Source organism: Larimichthys crocea, chromosome VII (genome assembly GCF_000972845.2).
Source record: "Larimichthys crocea isolate SSNF chromosome VII, L_crocea_2.0, whole genome shotgun sequence".
Lineage (NCBI taxonomy): Eukaryota > Metazoa > Chordata > Actinopteri > Sciaenidae > Larimichthys > Larimichthys crocea.
In genome coordinates, this window is record NC_040017.1 from 28,193,469 (window position 1) to 28,220,460 (window position 26,992).

The 26,992-nt window shown below is 43.0% G+C and overlaps 1 protein-coding gene across 1 annotated transcript in view; it reads left to right on the forward strand.

Annotated features, from left to right (window-relative positions):
- The window catches only part of LOC113746131 (leucine-rich repeat and fibronectin type III domain-containing protein 1-like protein), a 201,293-nt gene that overhangs the window by 116,256 nt on the left and 58,045 nt on the right, over window positions 1-26,992 (forward strand). The window contains 1 exon segment of the mRNA XM_074527724.1: window positions 16,361-16,448. The gene's annotated coding sequence lies outside the window, so the exon portion shown is untranslated.

The following is a 26,992-nucleotide window of genomic DNA, read 5'->3' on the forward strand; positions in this document are numbered from 1 at the left end:
CATGCCGTTTTCTTTGCAGAATTATTCCAAATCCAGTTAGACACATTTGGATGGATGCTCCTGGTTGTTTTCTCAGAAACTCTAGAATATGTGTTCGGTGTTTTAAGAATATTTTTAGTTCAGGAAGCAGTTTTTTAAAAAGCGAGCGACAGCCGATGTCGGCTGACAAAACTCACAACAGACTGTCGCGTCCGCTGGGAGCTGCATGTTGAGGCGATGTTTACATTGTCATGTCCAGTCAGCCATGTTCTATATGTGGGACACGCCACGTGACAACACGCCACGTGACAACACACACATATACACATACATATACACACTTCTGGACACGTGTACGTTCAAGCAGACTCACACACACACACAGACACACACACACACACACACACACAAACAAACACACTGTCCGTCTTCTCTTGAAATTCAGCCAGTCAGTCGATGTGTGTTTATTTTGGTGAGCACAGTGTGAGTGTGTGGACGTGCATGTGAGAGACAGTGTGTGTGTGTTTGTGTGTGTGTTTGTGTGTGTGTTTGTGCCATCTGTTAAAATACTGAGTGGAACAGACCAGTATTATTCCCAAAATTCCTCCCTGCTGTCCCCTGTCTTTGCCACCCTTTTTATCTGTCTGTCTGTCTGTCTGTCTGTCTGTCTGTCTGTCTGTCTCTCTGTCTCTCTGTCTGTTTCTCTGTCTGTCTGTCTGTCTGTCTCTCTGTCTCTCTGTCTTTCCTGCAGCACCAAATGAACCAAACATAGATGTAAACAGCAGCGTCATCAGCGTATCGTCGTACACACATTTACATGTCTTGTGAATACAGCGTGCTGCTGCTCGAGTTGTTTGGATGAACAAAGTTGATAATTCAATGTAAATGTGTTTATTTGTGTTACTCGTGCAGCTCGGGTTGATTTTATGTGATGCAAAGTTCCCCCCAAATTTGATCCAAATCAAATCTTTATGCATGACCAACAATTAATGCTGTGGGGATTTAATTTGTGTCCAGTGTCTTGTTGCTCCCATTCAGAGTTACTCATTTCAAAGTCAAGCAGCAGGGGGCAGCCAAAGGAAGTCTCATTATTTAAGCTTTATTGAGAAATGGGCCAACTTCTCAGTTAATTTCTGACCTCAGTAAACAGTGTCCTCATGAGTTTATGGTCTAGTTTTAAGTCTTCTTCCATATAGGATGATGTTTGTTGAAAAGTATTTCATGAAAACGATCAAAGAGTTCTTAAAACTTAATACAGACAGAGAATTGTAGAAAAAAGTTCCTTAAAATATTAGAAAACTCATTTCTGATGAGCGTTAATCTGCAGCAGATTTAATATTTATGCAGGTATTGTTCCACTGTTTGGGTTCATATTGTTCACTTCATCAGCTGTTATTGTTTTGCCTTGAATATAACATGAAATATATTCATAACATATGTCACTTAGTTTACTCAGTGATAGAAAGGGTCCCTGAAGGAACCAGTGATCTACAGTCTCTGGATCTCTGACGTTCTGGTTCTAACTAACCCGATGACAAAGCTTTACAAAACACTTTGTTTCATGAAGACGAATCGTGACATTCAGGTGACAAAAAGTCACATTCATGTCCATCCATTAGTGAGAGGACAGCGTGGATGAAAGCCGTTGCAAATCTCAAACATGGATTGTTGTGTTGACAGCTCCTTCAGCAGCTGGGTGATGCAGTGCAGCCCATCCTGCTGATTCATCCTTGACTCCGAGGTTTCATTCTCCGGGTGATCCTGACCGCTGACCTCTCCGTGCAGTCAGGAGAGTCAAGACAGAAAATGCCTCTGAGGATGCGTGAAGCATGACGTTACGCTTGAGAGAACAGTAATTTAGATTTACAAAATAATGAACAAGTTCACACGCTGAGGGTGGAATTTGAAAACACATTCTTATTTTTAATGCAGTTCATTAATAATGCATGGGAAACAAATCTGCTATCCCTTATTTTTATCATGGATTCATCCATTGATCGTTCCTGCTGTAGAAAATATTTAAAGAAACAAAGTACACGTTACTTTGAAACGTTCATGACGAGCTTTGTTTGAGTCAGTGTAGACGTGAGATGTTGGTGTTGAGGGATGAGGAGGAGGTGGCTTCAGTATCGACTGATGCTCATTAGTGACTGTAAAACTGTAAGTGTCAGATACATGCACAGGAGGTCAGTCCATTCATCACATGTTAACATTTACACTATTGACTCGTCGGTGAGCGAGAGCACTAATTAGGAAATAACCCATCAGCAGGAGTATTGATTGAAACAAGACTAATGAAAGAACGACTGAAGCTGCCGCCACGTCACAAACTGTCAAAATGTTTTAATCAAACTTTAAGAATGTGGAGGTAAAAATCATTTTCTTGTTTTCTCATCTAAGTTGGTTGAATAATGAATTATTCTGAAATCAGTTTCTGTTTTTCCTGAGTCTTGATTTCTTCCTGTCACGTTTTGATGTTACAATGAGCTGAGAGATAAAATGACAAACAGAGGATCGTATGTTCAACAGAAAGCTTTATCTCATCATGTTTCCAGATATGAAACACAATCGATCAATAACAAGCACTTGGTTTTGGATGTATTTTTCATTTCAGCAATATTTTCACATCTCTTTCATTGAATTGTGCGCTGCTGATTGTTTTCATTCATTTCACAATAACTGTTTTTATCTGTATAATTGTTTTTGTTTCTCTGCTGCGACACCTAGTGGCCGGGAATTTGTGTATGTAACCTTTAAAGAAGATGAAAATTGAAACATCTCCATAACAGTTTGACGGATTAACATTAAATAATCTTACAGAGGTCGTGAGAGAGAAGGGCAGAAGACGAGCAGAGAGGAGGAGGTGGATTAAAAAGGATGAAGACAGTTCTTCTGTTTCCAGGTTTAAAATAATAATGATAATAAAAGCGCCGCTCCGTCCTTGTATGTCGGCGTCATTATCTCTCTGGCCTCCCCCGTCTTTATCTGCCCCCTGTTATTCACTCCCATCACGGCTCTCCTCGTCAGCATGTTGTTTTCTATTTCTGAGATGAATGCCCTCAGTTTTCACCCTCTCCGTCTCCCCGTTATCTAACACATGAATACAGCAGTAAATGAATGTTTTCCTTTGCCTCTGTTTGGCCGTCCTTCCTTGTCTCTACACCGCCCACCTTTTTAATTTCTATCTTTACCTCCTCCTCCTCCTCCTCCTGGGTATTACTTTATCTGGATTTATTGCTCTATTTCTATTCTTTGCTTCTCATTTTCTTCTGTCCTGCCCCTCGCTCTCTCTTATCCTCTTGAATGAATGTCTTTAAGTGCATTTCCTGCCTCTCCGGACTGCAGATGTTTTGTATTTTCAGTCTTTCTGGAGCCTCTGTTGGAGATTTTTTTTAGCTACTTTTACTTAAAATGCAATTACGTGTCATGAGATGCTTTATTAAGGAATATTTCATTGACCGTTATTATCACCTGCAGGAGGTGAACAGATTTATTTTCCTGCCAACTGCCAAAGCGAGTGCTGTATTATTGACACAGCTACATCTAATCTAACACTGCCAGACTCCCTCTCCTCTCTCGGGGGATTGCGGGTATTTGATTTGGGGCTCTGTCTCCATCTGGGCTCCGGCGGGAAAGAGAAGAAGTAATGCTGCCGTGCTGCTTGCAATAGCTGGAGCAGACTTCACTTCAGGCTTTTGGGAGATTCAGGTGGGCGGCTCAGTTTGTTGATAACGGCTTCAAGACTCACCTGGACGAGAAACAGCTAAACATTTAGGGAAAGGTAAAAGTCTTTCTTAGTACGACTCAAAGTTAAAGTGAGACGTCTGGAATGATTCAGAGGAGTCCTGAAACTCTCTGAGCTCAGCTTGGCTCAGTCAATCCACCTTAACAAATCATGTATGAATCGTACAGCAGTGCTGCTCCACCTTAAAACTGTTTCCATGGCAACAGCGTGTGTCGGTTTGAAGGATAATCACGAGTTTGGAAACATAATTTCAGAGTTTTGAGTGATTTGAGCAAGAAGTTTAAAATATTTAACTACAGATGTGTATTACAATAATAATAATAATATTGTACATTTACAGTAAAATACTGTGTTTTTACAGTAACAATACTCTGAGTTTCATCTATATTACTGCAGTTAAACAGATCTGTATGTGTTTACATTCTTGGCACCATTTAAAGTTGAACACACTGTAAAAAATAACAAACAATTGTTGTTTTAATGGTTTCCTTTAAATATTACAGTGTTTGGCTGTAACGGTCTCTAATATAAAACATATTCTTCATTATGTTTAAATCCCCTTAAAATGCTGTATAAGATGGTACTGTATATTTTCTCTCCGATTAGAAACATGAAACACAAGAATTACAAGAAAAACCCTTTTCTGCTAAACAGCTATCTGCATATGAAGAGAGATTATATTCCAGTCGATGCATTCAACCTCTTCTGCTCTGCACACAGACTGTTGCAACCAAAGCCCACTCCAACATGATCAATCGATACTATTCGGCTCCTAATGTAAACCAGAATCTCCTTTGGTGCCAAAATCTTGGTCAGTCGCCGACGCATGTGACTGTTCATAGAGATTTATACCAGAGTAACGGCTAAAAAAGGCTTTAAATAGACTGTTTGACTTGGACTCTGCAGTCCTGATTTGACCTGAACGTCGATCAGATCGAGGTGACAGCTGATTTTTGTCACACAGCAAACTGAATTTATAAATCTGTCAGAAAAAATCTGAGTCACTGAACCCCTGCAGGAGTATTCGCTCAGTAAAAGTGCGATGGCGTGATGATCTGAGCGTCCGAGGTAAAGACAAGTGAGAGCATCGATCAATAAACTGAGAGTCTGATATTGGAAACTTCTCCGCTGGTCTGTGGAGTGTGGGAGGACGACACACACACACACACACACCATCTCAAACTATAAGTGTATTTTCACGCACACACTCAGGCCTAAAGGCAGGCATACATCTGAATAATGTCTCTCACACACTCGATGATTTCCTAACAAGCCTCCTGCCTCCATGTTTCCACCTCTCATCAGCACAGAGAGGAGTCTGATCCTGATTATCCACCTTCTGCCTCCTCCTCCTCCACGAGGAGAGCTTTAGTCCTCCACCTGCCAAGAAAAATCCCAAACACTCCTCTCTACCAGGAGGAGGAGGATTGAGAGTCTGCTGAGAAACCCGCTTTGTACGTTTTTTGTGCCGTTGGACATCATTCCCATTCACTGAGGAAATATTCAGCTGATCTGGGGACTCGTTAGAAGAGTCAGACAAGCTGGAAACAAACGCTCAGTATTAACATAGAAATTAAAACTAATTATTTGGCAGAGCGGACAAAAGTGATTATTAAAATTACAAACTGCCTGTTGTAAATTTTAAATTATGCCAGCTACAGCAATGGCACTTCCAAATGTTTTGATTTGGATATTTGGACCCTTTAAAGGTCCAGTGTCTATTTACAGAATATAATATGCATAAGTATGTTTTCTATAATCACCTTAAAATAAGAATACTGGGTCCTCTTCCTCTGGACTCCCTGTCAAGACAAACTAAATACTGGCACTAGATTTTTTCACGTTTTACTGCCACTGTGGTTCCTCTTAGGAAGACAGAGTGTTGCACTGCCCAGATCCACCACTAGATGCCACTAAACTCAACTTAATGCTCCGAAATGTCTGATCAAAAACGAGCGAGTCGACAACTTTGCAGCAGCTGATATCACTGACTAGTCCAGCAGCAGTCAGCCCAGCTCGGCGTCTGTCTTTCAGCCTTTTATTTCACCAAGCTCTCACCAACCACTAAAAGTCAGTCCCACATTTACTCTTGTCTCCGTCATAGACTCTGTAAATCACAGAGAGTTGAGGCGGAGCAGCCGGAGGACATCAGAGGGAAAACCAGAAAACATTTCCTCCATAAAATATGATCCAGTTTCACCAGAATCAGTGAAATAGTTGCTGCTGTGTGACTTAGTGCCGTAAAGCGTTACGTACTTCTCCCGACCCGGAGCCCAAAGTTACATAGAGTGAGAACAGACGTACGAATGACAGAGACACCGTTCAGCTGATCACAGGTCAGTGTGGATCAGCAGGAGGTCACAGACCTCGATGAGTGGACCACAATAAAACATCTCAAACCTCCAGGGTTCCTCTTCACTAACAAACCAACCATGTAGGTCCAGTGAATTAATAACTGCACTGTGTTGTATAAATATTAATGAGAGTGTGAGTACACCCAGAAACTCTTTTTGCCATGTGCTCCCACCAGTGCTGAGCACGGAGAGTCTCCGACCATGAACCGGTCCAGGATCAGTCCAGATCATTTCTTCTGATGGATTTTGTGGATGTTCTTCTGTACTGATCTCCCTACAAAGCAAGCATTAAGCTGCATGTCTGACTGATAAACATGTTCACAGCCTTGGTCTCTATAGATAATTCCCCGTTCATGACGCTGCCACAGTTCATGTCGAGTTTGCACCGATCTTCCAGTTTTTCTCCAAACTGTATGACTGTGATCTCTGTCAGCCAGATGTTTTTACCTGATTGTCGCCTTGTCCTTCATGGATTCATGAATAGGTCATTATTTGCTAAATGGTTGTCATAACAACCCGATAAGGTGGTAATACGTCAGATAATCAGGAGCTATAGCTTCATATTAAAGAGGACTTTGTCTTTGATGGATCGGCCTAACCTCGCTCTCATTATCTGCGAGTGTGAATGTGACACTTGCATTGTCTCCGTCCTCTCTAACAAACACTTATCTTTGAATTGTTGAAGACAATCCTCTCCAGAGCTCGATCACTGAAGTTTTTCTGGAATATTCTCAGAGAAGGAGTTGTCTCTCTCGTGCAGATCCATTGTTGGTGATCTGAGCACTGAATGTCATCCCTTCATTGTGTGTGTTGCTCTTATTAGAAAGTTGCCCTGGATTAAATGTCAGACAAATGCCAGTGGTACCTTTTAGAGGCGTGTTGGATAGTTTCATGTTGGGGGAAACTTTTCTGCTCCTCTCGGTTTGTCCACTTGTAAAAGCCACATAATGATACAGGTCAAAACTTCAACTCTTTAAAGGTCAGGATATATATATATTTATATATTTAAAAAAATCAGTGAATATATGAATATATATGAAGTTCACTTGCCACTAGATGTCGCACTAGAGCAGCAGTATCTGAGATCAAATCAATGTGACACCAGACTGCAACGGGGTGGCTGTAGCTCAGGAGGTAGAGCGGGTCATCAAGATCCATAATCTAATCATCGGTGGTTCGATCCCCGGCTTCCTCCAGCATGATGAAGTGTCCTTGGGCAAGATGCTGAACCCCAAATTGTTCCAAAAGTTTGTGCCATCAGTGTGTGAATGGTTCCCTGAGTAAAAACATCAGTATCTGATGAGCTTGGAATGAGAATGGGCTGCTATATATCAAGAAAACAGCATTTTAACTTTAGACAGACGTTCAGAGTTGGATAACAACTGAAGCGTTGCGCCTTTAACCCATCCAATCAATGCTGCATGTATTACCATAAAATATCTCTTCAATATTTTATAAAACTGTAGGAAAGTGTTCGCCTCTCTGGGCCGACTCGATGGTCTCGTTTTGTTGCACTGTTATCATCTCTGTAGGAGCTGAATGTCCTGCCTTTGTTCAAACTCCATAATAATACCCGAGACGACACCTCGGAGAGAGATGAAACCTGTCCGACGCGAGCGGACTAATCCACAGCCTGAAGCCGAGGCCGCATCCCAACGCGACACCACAAGGACACGGACTCTAAAACAGACGAACAAGAAAGATGTCGGCACATAAATCTGCTTCCTGTTTCCTCCTTTTCTTTTACTACAGAGAGAGCAGTAAATCTGTCGCTGCGTGTTCATTTCTATAAACGCTGTGTGGAAATCCATCATGACCTGCTGCAGCTCTGCAGGACGGGTGGTCAACGGAGGAAGAGGATAGAGTCGGAGGTGATGGATGACAGGAGAAGGTCTGCTCTGAGGAAATATGAGCCTCTAAATCAGAGTGTTAAACTCCAACACGACAGACGAGGAGCAGTCCGGAGATAAATGAGATCCCAATGTGTGATCAGATACATGTGACTTCATTTGTCAGGAAGAAGACCTGATATAATCCCATTTAGCACTCGAGCTCTGAGATGGAGTCACGGCGCATTCAGCGGGATAAAGAAGTCGAATTAACGAACGGTTCTGCTCGACGACACGTCCGAATGTAGAAAGTGACATGTCAGAGGAGGAAGAAAGTTTTTCTGCTTCGTAGGATGAAATGATCTGCAGCGTCAGCACAGAGTGTAATAAGAAAGATATGTATGATCCAGGCTGTTACGTCGACTAATGAGCTCTCTTAAGCTTCAGAATGATCTGCACCACCCGTTCAGTTTGATTTCATGAAAAAATAAGAGCCGTCCAGAGACACATGAAGGATTTCAATTAGACATTCAGACGAAGTTCAATTCTGGTGACTGACAGGAAGTCTGCTCCTAATAAAGTTATAAAGATAAAGTATGATGTCTGTAAAACTTTCCAGTCCAGGCAGGATTAAAATGACACTTCTGGGTTGACAGAGACGTATTTTCAGTCGAGGACTTCCCAACTTGTGACTGTGAACGTGGTCGAACTGATTTATGAAAGGTTCCCCTGCACGTGAACATCCGACCTGATCAGCACTGCACATGTGCAAACTCTTATCAGAGATGAGAAGGAAGTTTCTGAACTTTACTCATTTGATTAACTCGGCTGTAGAGGGATGAAGTCTGGGCTCTGTTTGGATGAAAACCTTCATCCTGACCTCTGAACTGAATTCAGATTAAAGTCCTGCGTGTTAAAATGAATCTGTCCACGTCTCGACGGTCGTCTGGATGTAGAAGAAGAAGTCACGAGTTTTCCTCCACAGAGAATCGGCTGCAGCAATAAACAGAGAGGCCGGATAGAAACACAGAAAAGCCAGACATTATCATGAAAATGAGACATTTCCATTGGCAGGGGACGTCGTCTTCAATAATAACACTGCTAATAATAATAATAATATTAATCATACAGCTCCGTGTTATCACAGAGAATATGATGAATATGAAAGAGTTGGTGAGCCGTCTAGACACAAACAATGTTCTGTTCACATCCAGCAGCAACAATTAAACAGTCTGAATGTTTTTATGTCCGTCACATCGTCTCGTTAGCGTTCGTTGACCTTTCAGGCTCGGCTCACACTTTAACGATTTTAGGAGCTAATTGGCTTTTAAAGGAGTAAAAAAAATGCTGATGGCGACTTTTTTAATGTCGCCTGACTGCGACTGAATTAGAGGAGAGCTTCCTGTGGATGTTCTTTATTTACAGGACATGATGTTTGTTACATTATATACATATAGATATATATATATATGTTAGATTGTGTTGGACACAAGCAGCAACCTCCATGTCTGTGAAGTGAAGTGCCTGAAAACTGGTGTGGCCTCAGGTGACTGGAGAAAGAATCTGTGCTAATACTCAAATGTAATTATAGACAACTTTAGGTGTCTGCCACCTGGTGGCTGGAGCATTGTACTGCAGCTTAAAGAAACGATAACTCTTTTCATAGGTGGAGCCATCAGGTAACATTTAAGGCTGTACAGCTGCAGCCTGCCTGGACTAAAGGAAGCAGCAGTAAAGTGATCATGTGCATCCTCTGCAGTCTGACTGTAGGTCACACAAATCCTCCTGAGTCCGTAATCAATGAGGGTGATCAGTCGAATTGGAAGTATTGGGATCTTTCAGCCTCATCGGTCACTCAGTCGTGAACATGAGTGATGACACAAAGAGCCTCTGAGTATTAGCAGTGAAGATGTATTAGTATTGATCCTGATCAATACTACAAGAGGTTGAATAGATAATCAGTTAGAGTAATAGATCGGTGATTGATCCTCATGGGTGGAGAGTCACAGTGCAGAGTGTATGTGAGAGCTGCTCCACCTCAACTCTCTGTGATTTACAGAGCACAGAGTAAACTGCTACCAGGTTTGTAAGCTGTTTGTTAGTTAGTCAAAGTTAGTTAGTTAGTAGTGGGCAATGTAACCAGTCTCAGCAGCCTCTATGGACAGAATGGCAGAGGAGAAGAGAGCGAAGAGGACGCTGACAGAGGAAGCTAAGAAGAGAAAAGGAAGCATCAAATATTCTACGTAAAGTTGCTTTAAAGAAAAAAACAGAATTATATAAAAGTCAAGGTCGCCCTGACACATATATGAAGTAGTACCTGATGGTCATTGACGATGCAGTAATGTTTATCTTTTAATTAAACAGTAGATTAAGACACACACACACATAATGGACCAACAGTGGAGCTGCTGAAGGCCACAAACACCCAGAACAAGAGGCTCGGCTCTGTTTGATGATTCTATAATGATGTTTACCAGTAATCACAGCGCAAAAACAGAATCATGAATATAAATCCATCTGCTTTGATGTCAGACAGAGAAAATAAAGTTTAAAACTAAACCAGTTATTGACTAAATGTCCTTGATAACAGTGGCAGCAGCAGCTGATCAGGACGATGAATGGAAGGTGAATTTGACTGAACTGACTCAGCCCGGGAGGCCAGGAGCCAAACCCGGTAAAAAAACCACCTCAGTAGGCTGCTGTGTTCACTGTTAGACTGGACACTGCTGGTTCAGAGGTTCTCTTGCTGTGTTCACTGTTAGACCGGACTCTGCTGGTTCAGAGTTTGTGTCCGGTCACTGGAAGGTAGACGCTGAGGTTAGCTCATAGCACTAGCTGTAATTCATTGCATTTGTGGTGTAACACAAAGTTGCTATTAAACACCAAACATCTGCAGTCTGGACTACAAGTGTAGACTACAGAGGAGAGACCCGGAGGCGGTGCTGGATTGTGGTCTTATCCGGAGCTGTTTACTAGCAGGAAAGCTCAGAGTTTATTTTTTAGAGTTTTGGGATTAAAAAGTGGATTTATCTTCACTCTCACTTCTTAACCTGTCTGCAGCTGCACTGATACACCTTCATATTTATACAGCAGCTGGACTAAAGAGGAAACTGATGGAGAAAAGTATGTGAGGAAGTTTACTTTGTGTTCAGACCACTGTGACGTTAGTAAATGTGTTCACCATGTGAACGATGAACGTCCAGGTTTCAGACAGTCTGCAGGTAGCGAGGTGCCACATTAGCTGGATGGAAAATCTCAAACTTTCGGTGACGACTCGTTGTCATTCGGCTGACAGACTCATCTTATCCACCAATCAGAGGAGAGTCTGTGAGATGTGTCAGTCAGTGAGACGAGTCTATTTGCTGAGTCTGAGCAGAGCTGTGGGTCAGTGCGTCTGTCTGACGGTGTTTTGAATGACTGATGAGGTGGAGGATTCGGTCGAGTGCGTCGCGTCCCTGAGCTGATGGACTGAACCCCCTCCTCACTTTACGAGCTGAATATCAACGTGGCGCTCTCTCTCTTTCTCTTCTGTTTTCTCCTCTTAGTGTCTCTTTATCTTCTCCGTCACGTCACCTGTCCGTCCCTTTAACTCTCTTCACTCGAAGCCTTTTCCATTCTTGTCTGAGACGTTCCTTTTATTTTGACCTTGTACTACTTTTAAATTCACTCACGTTACGACAGATTTTTCATATTCTCTCTGTCGTGTCCGTCGAGGCTGCTGAGCCCTGTTAGCTTCAGCTCCGGGTCTGGCACAACACCAGCTCCGCCCCCCGTCTGTCTGTTCATCAGGAGTTGAGGCGTGGACCGACTTTCAGTAACTTTTGTTTCATCTGCTCGACACAAATGGAACCTGCTGCCGTGTAATCCTTCAATTTTATGTAAAATATGAAATAACTGAGGTGTGACAGAGTGTTTCCACTCACACAGCATTTTGTCATATTTATTTTTTTTACCTGTTAAAGCAGAAATCCTCGAGGATAACCGTTTAATTCAGGTAAAAAGTTCTGCTTTGCTCGGCAAAAAAGTTATTCGGTTCCAGCCCGGCGTAAGCGAGGTGAATTACCTGTTTTAAATCAACATTTTTAATAAAAAAAGACACTTTATCATGTAAGATAGAGTAAAGTCAGGGTAAAGCAGCTTGTCTGTCGGTGTAATCCTAAATATCCCCGTCAGCTCCGAGCTCAGCTGTGAAAATGAAACTTTAAGTCGACATCGAGACTCAAATCTTTGAGGAATGAAAGAAAACAGACACGGATGCCTCATGGATGTATGAAAATATCTGAAACATCTTCACAGTTTAATAGACGGCATTATCCTTCAATCCGTGTACAAACCAAACGGAGAAAAAAGGAGATTTATATCCAAGAACGTTCAGCAAGTTTAGCTCCAGGCAGGAGGCAGGAGAGGGGAGGCGGTGCAGATCTGTGCCCAGCCAAGAGGTGTTCTGGTGGGGGCTTAACACGGACGGGTAAGCCCCTGGAGGTGGAGCTGAAAGGAGGTGTAGAGATGAGGGACCCACGGGGGAGAGAGAGAGTCGGATCTGACCATCTGCCAGCCTGGAGCCTCTGCCAACACACACACACACACACACACACACACACACACACACACATACATGGACATCCTTCACCACGTGACACATGACATGATGCACCTCACCATAGGTGTGTATTAATATGCTGCATGTTTTCAGCCAATCAGGAGAGTTTTCAGATGTATTTATAGTGTGCGTTTGTGTGTGTGTGTGTGTGTGTGTGTGTGTGTGTGTGTGTGTGTGTGTGTGTGTGTGTATTGGCAGGATGGAGGCTCTGGCCCGTCTGTCGGCTCCCTGCTGAATTTCTACTTCTCTCTCAGGGTAAAACAACAAAGCTCCTCCGCCCATTCACTTCTCCCTCCGTCAGCGTCCTCTTCACTCTCTTCTCCTCTGCCATTATGTCCGTAGAAGCTGCTGACTGCTGGAAACTGAAAACCTCTTCTTCCTCTTCCTCTTCTTCTTCTTCCTCTGGTGCTCTGAGCTCACAGTCCGGACAGCACTGGCTAACAAACTGAGCTAAACTCAGCTGACAGCAGCTACAGACGGCAGCGGTTAGTTTACCGTCCGTCAGGAAACTCCGAACCAGCAGTGAGCAGTTTTTTAACAGCCTGCCGAGGTGTTAAAGCTGTCTGTCCATCAGGAAACATGTCATTGTGTTAATCAGTGACTTAATCAGGCTGATGATTATTAATAGAATCCGTCTGTTTCTTTATTTAGAGAATAATGTCATGAAATATGTCGTACGCTTCAGTTTTCCTTCACCTCCTTCACCTTTCGCCCTCCTCCTCTCCTCCATCGCTTCGTTGGACAGGTGACAGACTTTTCTGCATCTTTTATTCATAACTTTTTGGATATTTGTCGATCTCTCTGCTGTTTGTTTAGCCACCTCTAAAATACAGAAGAAGAAATAATTTCCGCCTCTCAGATGTCATGTGTTAAACCTGTGATGGATGATCTCGACTGAGTCAGCGGGTTGTTTGGTCGTACAGTGTCTGGGCGTCTCTGGCAGGGAAACAGACTTCATTTGGCTCGGTGTGAAAGATTTTTGGTGGATGCAACTTTGTGCATCTGTGTTGCTAATTGCAGGTGTGACAGGTGTAATTAACTTGTTTTCTCCGTCAAAGCTCAGATTAGAACGAGTTATAATCATCCTGCAGATGAGTAAATCAGAGAATCAGTTCCAGCCTTCACTTAAACCTCTGCACCGTCCTCCACCTCCTCCTTCCTCCTCTTTATTCCCTCCGTCCGTCCTCTGGAGGATTACTGCTGAGGGCTGAAGGACATGGATAGACAGATCAGAAGAAAAGGAGAGGAATAGAGCGGAGAGGAGAAAAGTATGTCTTAATACGACAGAGAGGGAAGGCTTACTGGTCAAAGCCCACAGATAGAAATGAAATGAAACCTGCTCTGAATGAGGAGGAGGCGGCGAGTCTTCAGAAGAGATGAATTGAGAATCAGAGCTTCAGCTGCTATCTTTCTCTGAGACGTATCAGTCCGATCACGAAGGAGATCGCACTAAACCCTTCACAAAGACGACGTCAACGCTTTGTAGCGACATGTCGACTAAACGCTGGCTCTCACTTTGCAAACCACAAATCTCCAAGTGCTGAAACCCAAAGCAGCTAAAGGTGCAAGTCCTCATTCGCAACAACGACCTCCATACAAGACGTTACATCATAGATACATCACAGTATGCCCAACAACAAGAGATCTGTGTCCAGTGATCGCTCGTAATGAGTTCATAAAGGAGGGTAACTGAATGAAGGTGTGGACTTCAGCATCTTTTACAACTCCCAGTCACTATGAGCAGCAAACTAGGACGAGAAACCGACTTCAGGACTGACCAGATACTCATGAACTTTTGTAGATGAAGGGTTAGCTGTGGATCTGTTGCCTGGTGTAGAACGACAGATGATGTCCAGGTAATCCAGAAGATTTTTGGAGGTAGATTAAGTTGCCACAATCCAAGATTTGGAGAATTGTCATCTCGGCTGAGTTGTGCTTTGCAGATTGGATTAAAGATGCTTTGTCATGATATGGTTAGTTTAAAAAGAAACAGTTGATATTTCGGGCCTGATGATGGCGCTCGAAGAAAAGTCGGAAGATCTCCAAAGTAGGATGCTGCCACTTTTACGGACGTTTCTAATGTCATTCAACACCTGACGTCTTTTGAACGCTGCATTTGGAGTTTGGACATGGACACATCACATCATTGTCATGGTAACAATAAGAAACATGTGGTTAACGTTGTGAAACAATCACAGTTTGGCGAGGTTTAGGACCATGTTGTGATCCTCTTACTGAACTTCCAAAGCCTGTTTACGGCTGAGTGTAGCAGAAAGTCTGCAGACTGCAGACAGGAGGGTTGGACAGTCAGCAAAGTCAGACCGACTCTTTCCAGTTCACTTATCTTTCCTCTCATCTTAATAAGACCGGAGCGGCGGCGGCCTTTCCCACAAGGCCGTGCTGTCCGGCTCTGAACCACAGTCTCATTAACCAGACATATTGGCCTCTGCAGTACAAAGGGCTTCCTCCGTCCCGACCCGCTCATTTAAAACTAAAAACGCTGACATCCTCGACGTGTGCCATCATCGAGCAGCACTCTGGGAGCGAGCAGTACTGCTCGGATTCGCATGGCGGTGTTGGGTTTATTGTGCCGAGTCGATAGTGGGACGCAGTGATGAGGATCAGATCTGATCGTTGAGTAGATCTCAATGCTTCATGATGTTTCTAATCCAATCAGATTCAAATCAGCTGGATGGGATTGGCTTCGATGATTTACAGTTTCTTGATGGACAGATAGCTTCAGCCTCGCCGGCAAGTAAACCACCTCGGTGGGCTACTGTACTCTCTGTTGCACTGCTCACTGCTGGTCTGGAGGTTGTGTTCGATCACAGGCAGCTCGTAGCTCTAGCTGCATAATGGTGGAGGTGTAACACACACTTCTCTATCCACCTGATTTTACAGAAACAGTATACGACATGATGGATGGTCAGATTAGATTTGTATCTGCGATATGAACAATGTACCGTCCTATAAACATCTCTGACTGTTGACCGGGGGCACGGTGTATTTTCATTGTGGCGCTCTGACCTTGTTTTGACTGACAGCGATGGGAGACAGGTGTTACCGCTGTAAAGGACTACAGATGAGTCTGGACTCTGGAGGACTCTGCGCTTTGACAAGTCCTCCCTCAGGCTGTCTTTTAAAAACAGGCGTGAGCGTCGTGGTTTGTTGTCCTTCAGTTTGGGGATGTTCAAACTGCGGCATCACTCCGGAGTGTTATTTCTGTCAGGCTAACCTTCTGCCTCTCTTCATGAACTGTGAGTTTAACAAACCGGCCCACATTGTTGGACCCGACTTTGGAGTCATGAGCGTCCCCACGGGGAGCTGAACATCCTGCTTCATGTTACTGCAGTCCACGACCACAGCACAGTCATGGACTCTGACATCGAGCCGAAGCTGAGCCTTATGACATTCAGATATTATCAGCTGAAACTGGTTTATGACCAATGATTACAGGTTGCATTTACAAATGTATATATACTATTTATTTACGATTATATTTCTGAATTTATGTTAAATTCATTGCTGTATGTATGTTTATTATTTAGATTTATATAGTTCAATTCCCGGTTCCTCCAGTTAAGTTGAAATGTCTTCATATGGAGAAACACTGAAGGTGTTTTTGTTTGACTTTTTATATTTTACTGTAATTTTTTTTATTCATATAAACTTCCTGCAGTTCATCGTTCAGTTTACCAGCTGTTCTGTTCTGTTATTGTTGTGAACTAAAGATATAACATGCCTCTCTATAAATATACAGTCCGTTTACTCTGACAGTGAACATCTGGAGTATTCTGACATTTTACAGGAAGGCAACGAAATGATTCAAATCAAAAGTTTTTCTCTGTTTCAGGCTGCTGCAGATCGAATCGTCACGTCACAGCTGGACTTTGTCCTGATCGGCTCTTTTTGATAAAGACAGACTGAAAGCATCGAATCAGGTACGTCTCCTGCAGCTCTGAAACAAACGGTGAAGCAGACGTGTGCACAGACGTCTGATGCATGTGAAGTCTGAGCTCTGTGTCTGTGGGCTGAGCTGAACTCTGAGCTGTTAATATTCAAACCTGAATGTGGGCTGGAAGCAGATCAGCTGTCGTTCCTCTGTGGCAATTTCAGATCCAGCATTCAGACACCTGCGTCTCTATTTGATAAATATTGAATCTGCCAGAGTTAGAAATGGATCTATTTGATAAATATTGAATCTGCCAGAGTTAGAAATGGATCTTTAACACGCACACACACACACACACACACACACTTATAATAAGTCCTTGTCTTGAACACGTTCTCACAGGTTAGCAGGTTGGTGGTGAACTTTGTCATGAATCTGCTGGTTTTGTTGTCTGACACACACACTCTGTAAACACACAGCTGTGTGTGTGTGTGTGTGTGTGTGTGTGTGTGTGTGTGTGTGTGTGTTTGTGTTTGCAGTCATACTGACAATACACAAAGAAGGTGTGACAGGCATGTTGATCTTCTGTGTCGGCCACCAGCTGTTGCTGAAAGGTTTGAGTGTGTTCTGCATAAAAATGTGGAAACAAGTCTGAGACAGCACAGACTGTCTAAAACCCGGACGCCGTGTCTGTGACGTCCCCGGCAGGTTTCTGCACAGCCAATCATCATCCAGGTCCCCAGCAGCCAATCATCATCCAGGTCCCCAGCAGCAGCTGATCTCACTGCCTAGTCCAGCAGCAGTCAGCCCAGCTCGGCGTCTGTCTTTCAGCCTTTTATTTCACCAAGCTCTCACCAACCACTAAAAGTCAGTCCCACATTTACTCTTGTCCGGCGGCTTCTTGCTCGCTCTCTCCTGGTGCTCTGAGCTCACAGTCCTGGCAGCCCGGCTAACAAGCTGAGCTAACAGCAGCTACAGTTTGGTTGGAAAAGTTGAAAAACGGTGCTGTGGCTTATGAAACTATAATTCTGAGCATGGCAACACGTGTCATGCAGTTGACGGTCACTTCCCGTCCTTGAGTCTCTAAAAACATGACCTCGAGGCAGATTTGATTCACTTGGGTCTTTTTCTGTGTACGATACATAAACCTGCTCCATGGATGTCTTCATGACTGCCTTTGTTTGTTCGGTGGTCGTGTATCGGCCTCCTACGGAGCGAGGACACATCTATTTGCCAACAAAAGACAAGCGTATCAAGGACATATCTGCAGCCTCTTAAAGCAGAGATGAGGACACTGTGACTGCAGCAGCTGTAAAACAGAGCAGGGCATCAGCTCGGCTCCTCGGCAATAACAATGCTTTTATAGGCAATGAAAACTAACAGTGGATGGCTTCTGATAGTGTTTGGGTGGTTCCATCAGAGGATAATAGTCTTTACGGGCTCTTGGATGTGCACAAGGTTGGGAATGTAAAGACTTCTTGGCTCATTTGTCGCTGCTGTGTCACTATTCTTTAAAAAGGTACATTAATGAGCACTTTAGAGACTTCAGCGTATTGTTTTACTGATCAGGGTGCCACAGGGAAGACAGTATGGCTGCTCATATTAGATCAGATTAAATTTAAATGCATCGTCATTACGCGAGAACTGAGACAATGAAATGCAGTTAAGCATCTAATCAGAAGTGCAAAAAGCAGCTAAGTGCAGAGTCGTGTATATATACAGTATGTAGGGGTAATGAATGGAATAAACAGGACGGGGAAGATATGAACACGCTTATACGGTATGAAGATGAGACGAAGAAGCTGCTCCTACAATACAGCAGTACCGTCAATGTTGTGTCAGAATCTGAGGAGACAAGTGGACCTTCTGGTTCTGCTTTGAATCCTTTGGTTTTCCTGAATGGGCTCCTTGTGGTTCTGGTGTTATAGTGAACAGATTCGGTGCAAACTGTTTATTTGATCGGTGGATTAGCAGGTTCTTTGAAATAGTGATGAGGAGGTGGAGGATGATGAAGAGGCTGAAACGCCACCAGGTGCTGGAGCCAACTCATCATGGTAATCTATCTATCCGTCTGTCAATCCATCCATCTCTGTCTGATGAAGGGTTTCATCCCTCCGTTCTCGTCCTGTATAATGTATCACAGGCCTCATTTCTTCACACTCTGATTGCCTTTCAGTCTGTAAACAGTTTGGATGCAGAAGGACTGAGTCTGCTCCCCAGAGAGGAGCAGCGCATTCAGACAATATCCACAAACAGCAATTTGACTTTCCGATTGCTCAGTTCACTAAATCAGCATCCTCGTTGCTGACTGAATGAGTTTTCAGCTGCGTTGAAGACGCGTCCCAGAGCATCCTCCCTTTGTCGCACTCGGCCATTGTTGAGGATTCCTATGGGGCTCCAGGATTAAGAGAACACTGTCAAACTTTACATTTATATCAACAAAACATCTTTCAAATGACAAACACTGAGAGAAATAGGATGCTGATTCCTGTCCTGGCATGATTCAGTTTATGAAAAGTTGAAGTCTGTTTCCTTCAATGCTGGACATTCACAACACATCTCACAGCATCAGTTGGTGTCAACATTTGTATTATTTGTATAATCTCAATCGGTCAGCAGGGGGCGACTCCACTGAAGAAGCGTGTTTGTATTGACTCAGTTCTTTTCATTTGATTTGTTGGCTCAGTAAACAGTTTCCTCGTGAGTTTATGGTCTCAGTCTTTAGTTTCAAGTCTTCTTCCACACAGCATGATGTTCATTTAGTAAATGATGGTCCCATTTAGAGGAAAACAGACCATAAAGCAGCTAAAACAGGGTGTGGACAGATAGGATGCCATGGAGATAAACCAGTCAGTGTAATGACGGGGTTACTGATACTCGATATATATTTGATATCTCGTATAGTAACACATTAAATTGGCTAATTGAACAACTAATGATGTTGAAGCAAGTAAATCCAAGCAAATGAATTATGTAAATTAAACTGAGTTAAACGCCAAACTCTCTCCTCCTGTGGTGTTGCACCAAGAGAGTTTCCCTGTGGACCTGAGGAAGTTTTGAGATTCATGTGTTCTATTTGGATATTTGGATGTTCATCAGGGTTAACAAGTAAACAGGTGTTATGTAAATAATGTTTGTTTATTTATGATTGTAAATATGAGAACCTGCAAAAATGTTATAATGTAATTAGTCATGTGACTAGTGAGGTGTATGTAAGGAAGACAGGAACTTGATTGGTTGTTTGGTTTGTTCGTTGAGTTGGCGATGGCATTGGTTGTTGAGTATTGTGAGCTGATTTGAGTTGGTCGGTTGGTTGAGTTGGTTCATTGAGTTGGTCAGTCAGTTGGTTGGTTTGTTGGTTAAGTTGGCGATGGGATTGCAAGTGGATCTTGTACCTTGTACAACAAACGCTCTTGTCTTTGCTACGTGGGAAAAGTGTTTCATCCCATTTTGTAATCTCCTATCTACTTAGGCAACTCATCACCCATCAGCTCCACGCTCTCGTCCAAATATTTATCATATTCGGCTCCAAAAACTCAAGATGGCAACATCCATAATGCCAAAAACCAAAGGGTGATGACATGGTGGGTTTACACTTGGCTCCTGACTCTTACCTTTATTTTACCTTCAAGGTTCACAAATCAATTTTTCATTTTGTATTAAAAAGACAAGAAACTGCTGTTAAATTGATTTGAATACTGGAAATGGGAAAATACATGTGAAGTTTGTCTCCAACCATCAGAGGTGAAAATCGCAGCATGAAAACATTCATTTCAACAGCGGTGACTTCTGGGAATTATCCCATTTTATGCCACATTGTTTTACAGAAACTTTGAGACTGAGACTCTTTCTGTGCTGACATGAAAGTTGGAAAAGTTTCTTTACAAGCAGCTTCTTTTCTTTTAAAAAGTGTTGATTAGTTTTCAGATTTGCTCCAGGAATAACTGAGTGTGTGTGATGCATTTTGCTTTGCGTTCTTTTGTTTTCTTGGTTCTCGTCATTTCAGATGTTTTTCTTCACAACATCATGTTACACATTAGAGAAACATCTTTGCTGTGAAGCTTTAGAGGATTTCGTTTGCCGATATGAGGTCCCCGTGTTGAACAATGGTGATGAGTAGGCACAGCGAACAAAAGCCTCTCAGCCTGTGACAGATTTTAGCTGGCTGCTAATGGGAACCAGCGCTCAGAGACCCAAAGAAAGCGATCATCTCCGCTCGCTTAGAACAGAAACCACAGGGGACGGATAAACGAATGAATCGCAGAGAAGCGGTAGAGTTAATAAATGCAGTGGAGACAATAAATTTATGCAGTCTGTTAATAGGGCAGGTATTGTATTCTCCTGGTTTTGATTTCACAGCTCTTGGAAGAACAATAGAGCAGCAAGACTATTTTTTATCAAGATGTATTTCCCCCTTTCCTCAAAATGTTCTCCATCTCTACGTCTTCACGGCACATTCATCTGTTAAGAAGTCGTGTACGGAGATGTAGAGGAAGATGTGAAGCAGCAGTGATTATTTTTACTCCACATTTCTCAACTCTTCCGCCGTGCAGAGGGTCGGAGATGAATGTTGAAAAGACTAAAGACAGGATGTAGAGTCTGAGACATGATTGGCCACCAGATCAAAAACTAAATTCACAAACTAAATCATGAAAAATAAGTTTTCCTACTGCATCTGAAGAACTGCAGAGAACCAGCAACAAAAGGCACAATTGTTGTGTGATGACACAAAAAACGCGAAAAAGTCTTTGTGTTTTTCAACTCCACGATGATCTTTTGTCTGGAAACGTTTGAAGACGTTTCAATTTCTGCTGTGAAGTTGGACATTTAAACATGGGGACTTATGGAGACTGACTCACTTCTGGAGCCAGCCTCAAGTGGACGACAAGAGGAACTGCAGTTTTTGGTACTTCCTGTGTTGGCTTCAATTTACAGCCACAGAGGTTGATGTTTGGGGTCGGCATGGGGGCAGCAACACAACATATTTGAGCCACGTAAAAACAGTAAACCCGTAAAAAAAAGAAAATCAGTATTAGTTTGAATATACCCAATATGCAGAATATTTTCTTTACCTGCCTTCAGCCTGTTCCCATCACAAACTTACATTGCTCTCTCCAAAGCCACCAGACATCAATAATAAAAACCCAGATTTTACCTTGCAAGGCACAGGAGCTGCTGGTCTACTGCTCCATCAATCAGTTTTAAATTGGAAAGGTAAAGAGGTGAAAACAGTGTAAATATGTCGTGTACACTGATATTGATTTTATAGTTTGACATTTTTTCAGGTGGTTCAATAGTCAGTAGTTCTTGGACTGTCAGAAAGACTGAACAGAGTTTTGACTGGAACTGCAGATAAATTTGGGCGACAGTCATGAACACGGTTCAAAATCTGCTCACGTTCACAGGAAGTTTTCTAAAGTTGACAAGCCTCCGGTTGTTTTTTGTGATTTCTGGAGAAGCATCTCGTGTTCTTTGCTCTCTGATCCTGTGTTACACCCTGCAGGGAAATTCTCTTTTATCTTTGCCTCTCCACAGCTCGGTCAGAGTTCAGCCGCTGAACAGCCGCCCTGCATTCTCAGAGATTCACACCCAGATTCAATAAAGGTTTGCAGAGGGACGAGCGCTCGCTTTGTCCCCAAAATAACAACAGATCAGTCGGGCGTGCTCGGGAATAACTGACAGACAAAGAACAACAAGCGTCTGGACTGTTTCATGGACGAATGTAAGCCTGCATTACATATGTTCATATCTTTTTTTCACCATGTACAGTAGTGACATAACGTATTTTAAGGGCATATAAATATACTGTAATGAAATCAACATTTTTTATTCACAGTTTAGTTGAGTTGTTTTACATAGAGTAGTTTCAATAGAACAGATCACATAGTTTGAATATAGTTTTTAAGAAATGTGAAATTTGAAGTATTTTGCTGCCAACTGTAGCTGCTGTTACGTAATGTTAGCTCAGTTTGTTAGCCAGGCTGCCAGGACTGTGAGCTCAGAGTGTTAGTGTTTGTACCACAGCCGGTATGGACCACCGGAAGGAAGAAGAAGAAGAAGAAGAAGAAGAAGATGTTTACAGGCTCAGCAGCTTCTATGGACATGATGGCAGAGGAGAAGAGAGTGAAGAGGACGCTGACGGAGGAAGCTAAGAAGAGAAAAGGAGAGAGTGAGCGAGCAAGAAGCCGCCGGACAAGAGTAAATGTGGGACTGACTTTTAGTGGTTGGTGAGAGCTTGGTGAAATAAAAGGCTGAAAGACAGACGCCGAGCTGGGCTGACTGCTGTCGTGAGTCATATTAGCTGCTGCTGCACAGTCAGCTCATTTTGAGTTACGTTAAATTGTACCTTGAGCAAATGAAGTAGAAAGACCTCAGTTGTCCTCAGCGTCTTGCTCAAGGACACGGGCAGCTGTTGTGCTTGGCTGAGGTTTCCAGCTGAATGACATCCCCATCGCCGCACATAACATCACAACAGAACAACAACCTCGTCCACAGAACAACAACACAGTTTCCTCCGAGATTATATTTTCCTTTCATGTGAACACAAGTCCCATTTGCTTTCTGTTTTTTCTGCCGATTCATTCTTCCTCAACCTTGTGTACGTTACATAAGTGAGCGGTGACAGATTCGGTGTCTCTGCGGAGAGGAAACGTCTCTGAGCTGCAGGTTTAGTTACAAGCTCGCAGACGGCTGCTTTCATGAACGGACAGCTCTTCTGTTTAATGAGTCTGTTCGGCTGACAGGAACACTCACTTCCTCTTGGAGCTGCAGCTCGGTTTGAGCACCAAGTCACAGTTCACAGAGCGCAGACAGGAAAGGAAAGGAGACGTCCAGCTTGTGAAGAGTTAAACACCTACAGGGAGCTAGACATGGCAGGGGAATGACAGGATTTCCCAAGGCACAAGCAGAGCAAGGCAGAACCCATAAAAAAGGCTGTAGTCTTGTTACCTTGTGACGGAGTCATGTGGCTCTGAGAGGATGAATCTGTCTTTCAGACAGCAGAAGTTGATTGGATGACAAGAAGCAGATAGTGAGGTGTTAATCAGGTGAGCGGTAAACTAGGTTACCTGGAAGGGAGGAGATAAAAACCCATGATCATGACAGAAGGGTTACTTACTCATTTTATCTCGTGTTTGAATAAATGTGACTTTAATCCATCTTCCTACAGCAGTAAGCCCCAAACTAAACAGACATTACTGTGGTTTAATTCAATATTCAAACTGAAATAACTCGGTAATAATCAGGTTGCTGAAGCTCAATCCTGAACTGAGTCGACTCACATGAGGTTAGGGTGAGTCAACGACCCACAGGTGACCTTAACGACCCACAGGTGTCCTTGACGACCCACAGGTGTCCTTGACGACCCACTGGTAACCTTGACGACCCACGGGTGACCATAACGACCCACAGGTGACCTTAACGACCCACAGGTGTCCTTGACGACCCACAGGTGGGAGGGGTGTGTTCATAACTCATAACATAATAAAGGTGTCAGTGACCAGTCAGAACTGAAGAAGCCTTTTTGGTGAGAGGCGAAACTAACTTTGAGAAACTACGAGTTCGGTTGGCCGCGATACAGAAGAACCTTTCAAATGTTTGTTGAATGGAGTTTGGAACGCTCCCTCTCCTTTTCCGTCCGGTCTCTGTATAAATATCTAAATATGAAGCAGCATCATGGAGGCTACAGGTGGAGGTTACATCCCCTCGCTGCTGCAAACAGGCTAAGAAGCGAGAGTGCAGATGAAATTAAACTTAATAACTCAAGTGGACGTTTGAGGAAGGTTGCAGAGAACTCATAATTTCCGAGTCACATGATCTGGATTTAATGCTTGTGTCTCTGTTGGCAGTTGCTCGTCTCTGGCGGTGTATGGAGAGTCTTTGTTGCCGTGCAGTAATCTCTTCAAGCAGAATGATAAATCCATCTTTAGTGGGTTGGGATTGGTTCGGCCTCTCTCTCTCTCTTTTAACTCCAACTGTGTGCAACTTTTTAATAATCGGCATTAAAGCAAAGACCAATATTGGCGGTCTCCATTAAATCCCCTTTATATCCTCCCAGAGTGCCTCGTGATTTGTTTGACGATAGGTTGGAGGTGAAGGCGGTCTGTGTGTGTGTGTGTGTGTGTGTGTGTGTGTGTGTGTGCGCGCCTGTTTACACGTGTGTGTTTGCTGTTGTGTGTTAGCGTGTTAATCCGTCAGTGGAAGGTCGGGCCCTCCGGGTTTCCTCATTGTTGTTCAAGTGCGAACTTTTCCTCTCCGTCAGCACAAACAAACACAAACAGAGAGAGAGGTGCATGCTGGTCGCTCCAGGCCAGCAACAACACCTGGACTGATGCATCCAGCTGGATTCACCTCAGCTCTGCAGCCGACAGCTCGCTGTCACTCTCTATTCTTATCTGCCAGACTTCTTCTTCTTCTGCAGCACAACAAAGATGAACATATTTCTAAAGGATCAAACATTCACTGCTGTTAGAAACTGAATGCACAACCATTATCCAACCAATAACTAACAGTCAGACAACCTTATCATACTTAACTGTTACCTCATGTTTCTGTAACGCTGACAGAACGTTCCAAAAATAAACACATTAGCAGTTTAAACTAAAGCTCCCTGCACTGAAATCTGAGCGAACAGTTCATTACGTGTCCGTAGAAACACGAGATAAAGGACGCGACAAAGAAACTGTGTCTGTGCAAACTTTACGTTTTGGATCGTGTCGCCTCAACAACACAAGAAGTTTCTTCCAGCGTTACATGGTGAGATGTAATGTCAACAGTTTGATTTTATCATGCTTACGTTACATTTATAACATGGATCAGTCGTAGTATGTCAGTCATATAAACTTTCCTGTCATCACTGAGAGCGACGGAATATATTGTGGATAAATTTAATACATGGTTGATAAAGATGAATGAGTCCTTGACTTCATGTTTCATAATTAATGTTAAATAGGTGTGCTGTTATGTAGAAACTGGTATACAGTGGTCCCTCGTTTATCGCGGGGGATACGTTCTAAAAATAACCCGCAATAAACGAAATCCGCGAAGTAAGTTTTACAATTATTATCCATGTTTTAAGGCGGTAAAACCCCTAACCACACACTTTTATACACATTTCTCAGACAGGCATTAACATTTTCTCACATTTCTCTTATTTAAACACTCAAAGTTTAAACTTTCGCAGATTTAACAAAAATAAGTACAATACTGTATTAGTAAATGAAACCAAAGATCAAAACCTGTTTTCAAGCCCAAACATTTTTAACAAATTAAATTTTAATGATCAATCTACGAGGTTTGACACGTAAGAAATTATTACCAGTAACTCACACGTATTTCACAGTTGCTCTGACGGTGCCAAACACAATGTGCGTTCATACTGTACAGTACACTGTAAAAAAAAAAAAAAAAGCATGCAAAATTACACACAAAAAATCCGTTAAACAGCGAGTCTGTGAAAAGTGAACTGCATCATAGCGAGGACGACTGTATTTGCTTCTATGTTTGGTGTTTGTCATGATTACATCCATTGCATGCTCGCCCAGCTCCAGTTCTGGCACGACACCGCGGGCCCGAGGACCTCGGCTTCCTCTGTCGGCCACTCTGGGACGTGGATTTCTTAATTACAGCCTCTGTAAGCGTCATCTTTCAGGTTACTAATTGTGTACGTTCATGCTTCACGGACCCCTGGAGGCTTTGTAACCTTTCAAGGACACTCGTTAATCAAGCACACGTGAACGTACAGCTTCATGTATGTGCAGCTGATGAAGGAGCAGCTGCTCTGTGTACATGTGTAGTTTCATTTTAATATATTTACATCTAAAACATGTTTGAGTCTCTCTGATGCTACACCCTCCATCCTCCCTCTGTTAGCCTGGTTAGCGCCGTTAGCTCCTCCATCTTATTGTGCAGAGATCTTATGTTAACGTTAACGGTACCGTCTTCATCAGCTCTGCGATGGTGCCATGAGTCCGCCTTTAAAAACATCAACAGTCGGTGCTGCAGGTCTTCAGGGAGGCTGAACGCATATGAAAGTATTAATTAGCATTAATTATGTTATTTATGTACAAAGTAAAACATCAATATAATCAGCGACATGCATTCGTCTCACGAGTAAATAAATCTGCCGTGTTCTGAATGAAACGTGTTTTTAATGTTGGATTAACAGTTTGCTCTCTTCAAAGGAAACTAACATGTTTTCATGTCGGACTAATTACTGTAAGTTTGAGACTAAACGAGCTCAAAGAGCCTCAGCAGAGAGTTTAACTTCAGGAATATTTACAGTGTTTTGACACTTCGTGCTGAGAGTTAGTGTTTTATGAGGTGCTGCAGTAATCAGACATGTTTGGATTTTAATTTCAGATGTTTTATGGTGAAAAACGGCAGCCTGTTCCTCGTGTGCTCGTTAATGCCGCCGCCATGCAGGTACGATCAAACAAATGATGTATTTTTAACGAGGCGGGCAGACAGCTGATGAATAAACACTGTCAGTGTGTGTGTGTGTGTGTGTGTTTTCGGGAGGTCGAGGGGTTCAAGCCGACGGAGCGAGAACAAAAACAAGGAGCGTTACCTGGTGCTGTGTGACACCTGTCAGCC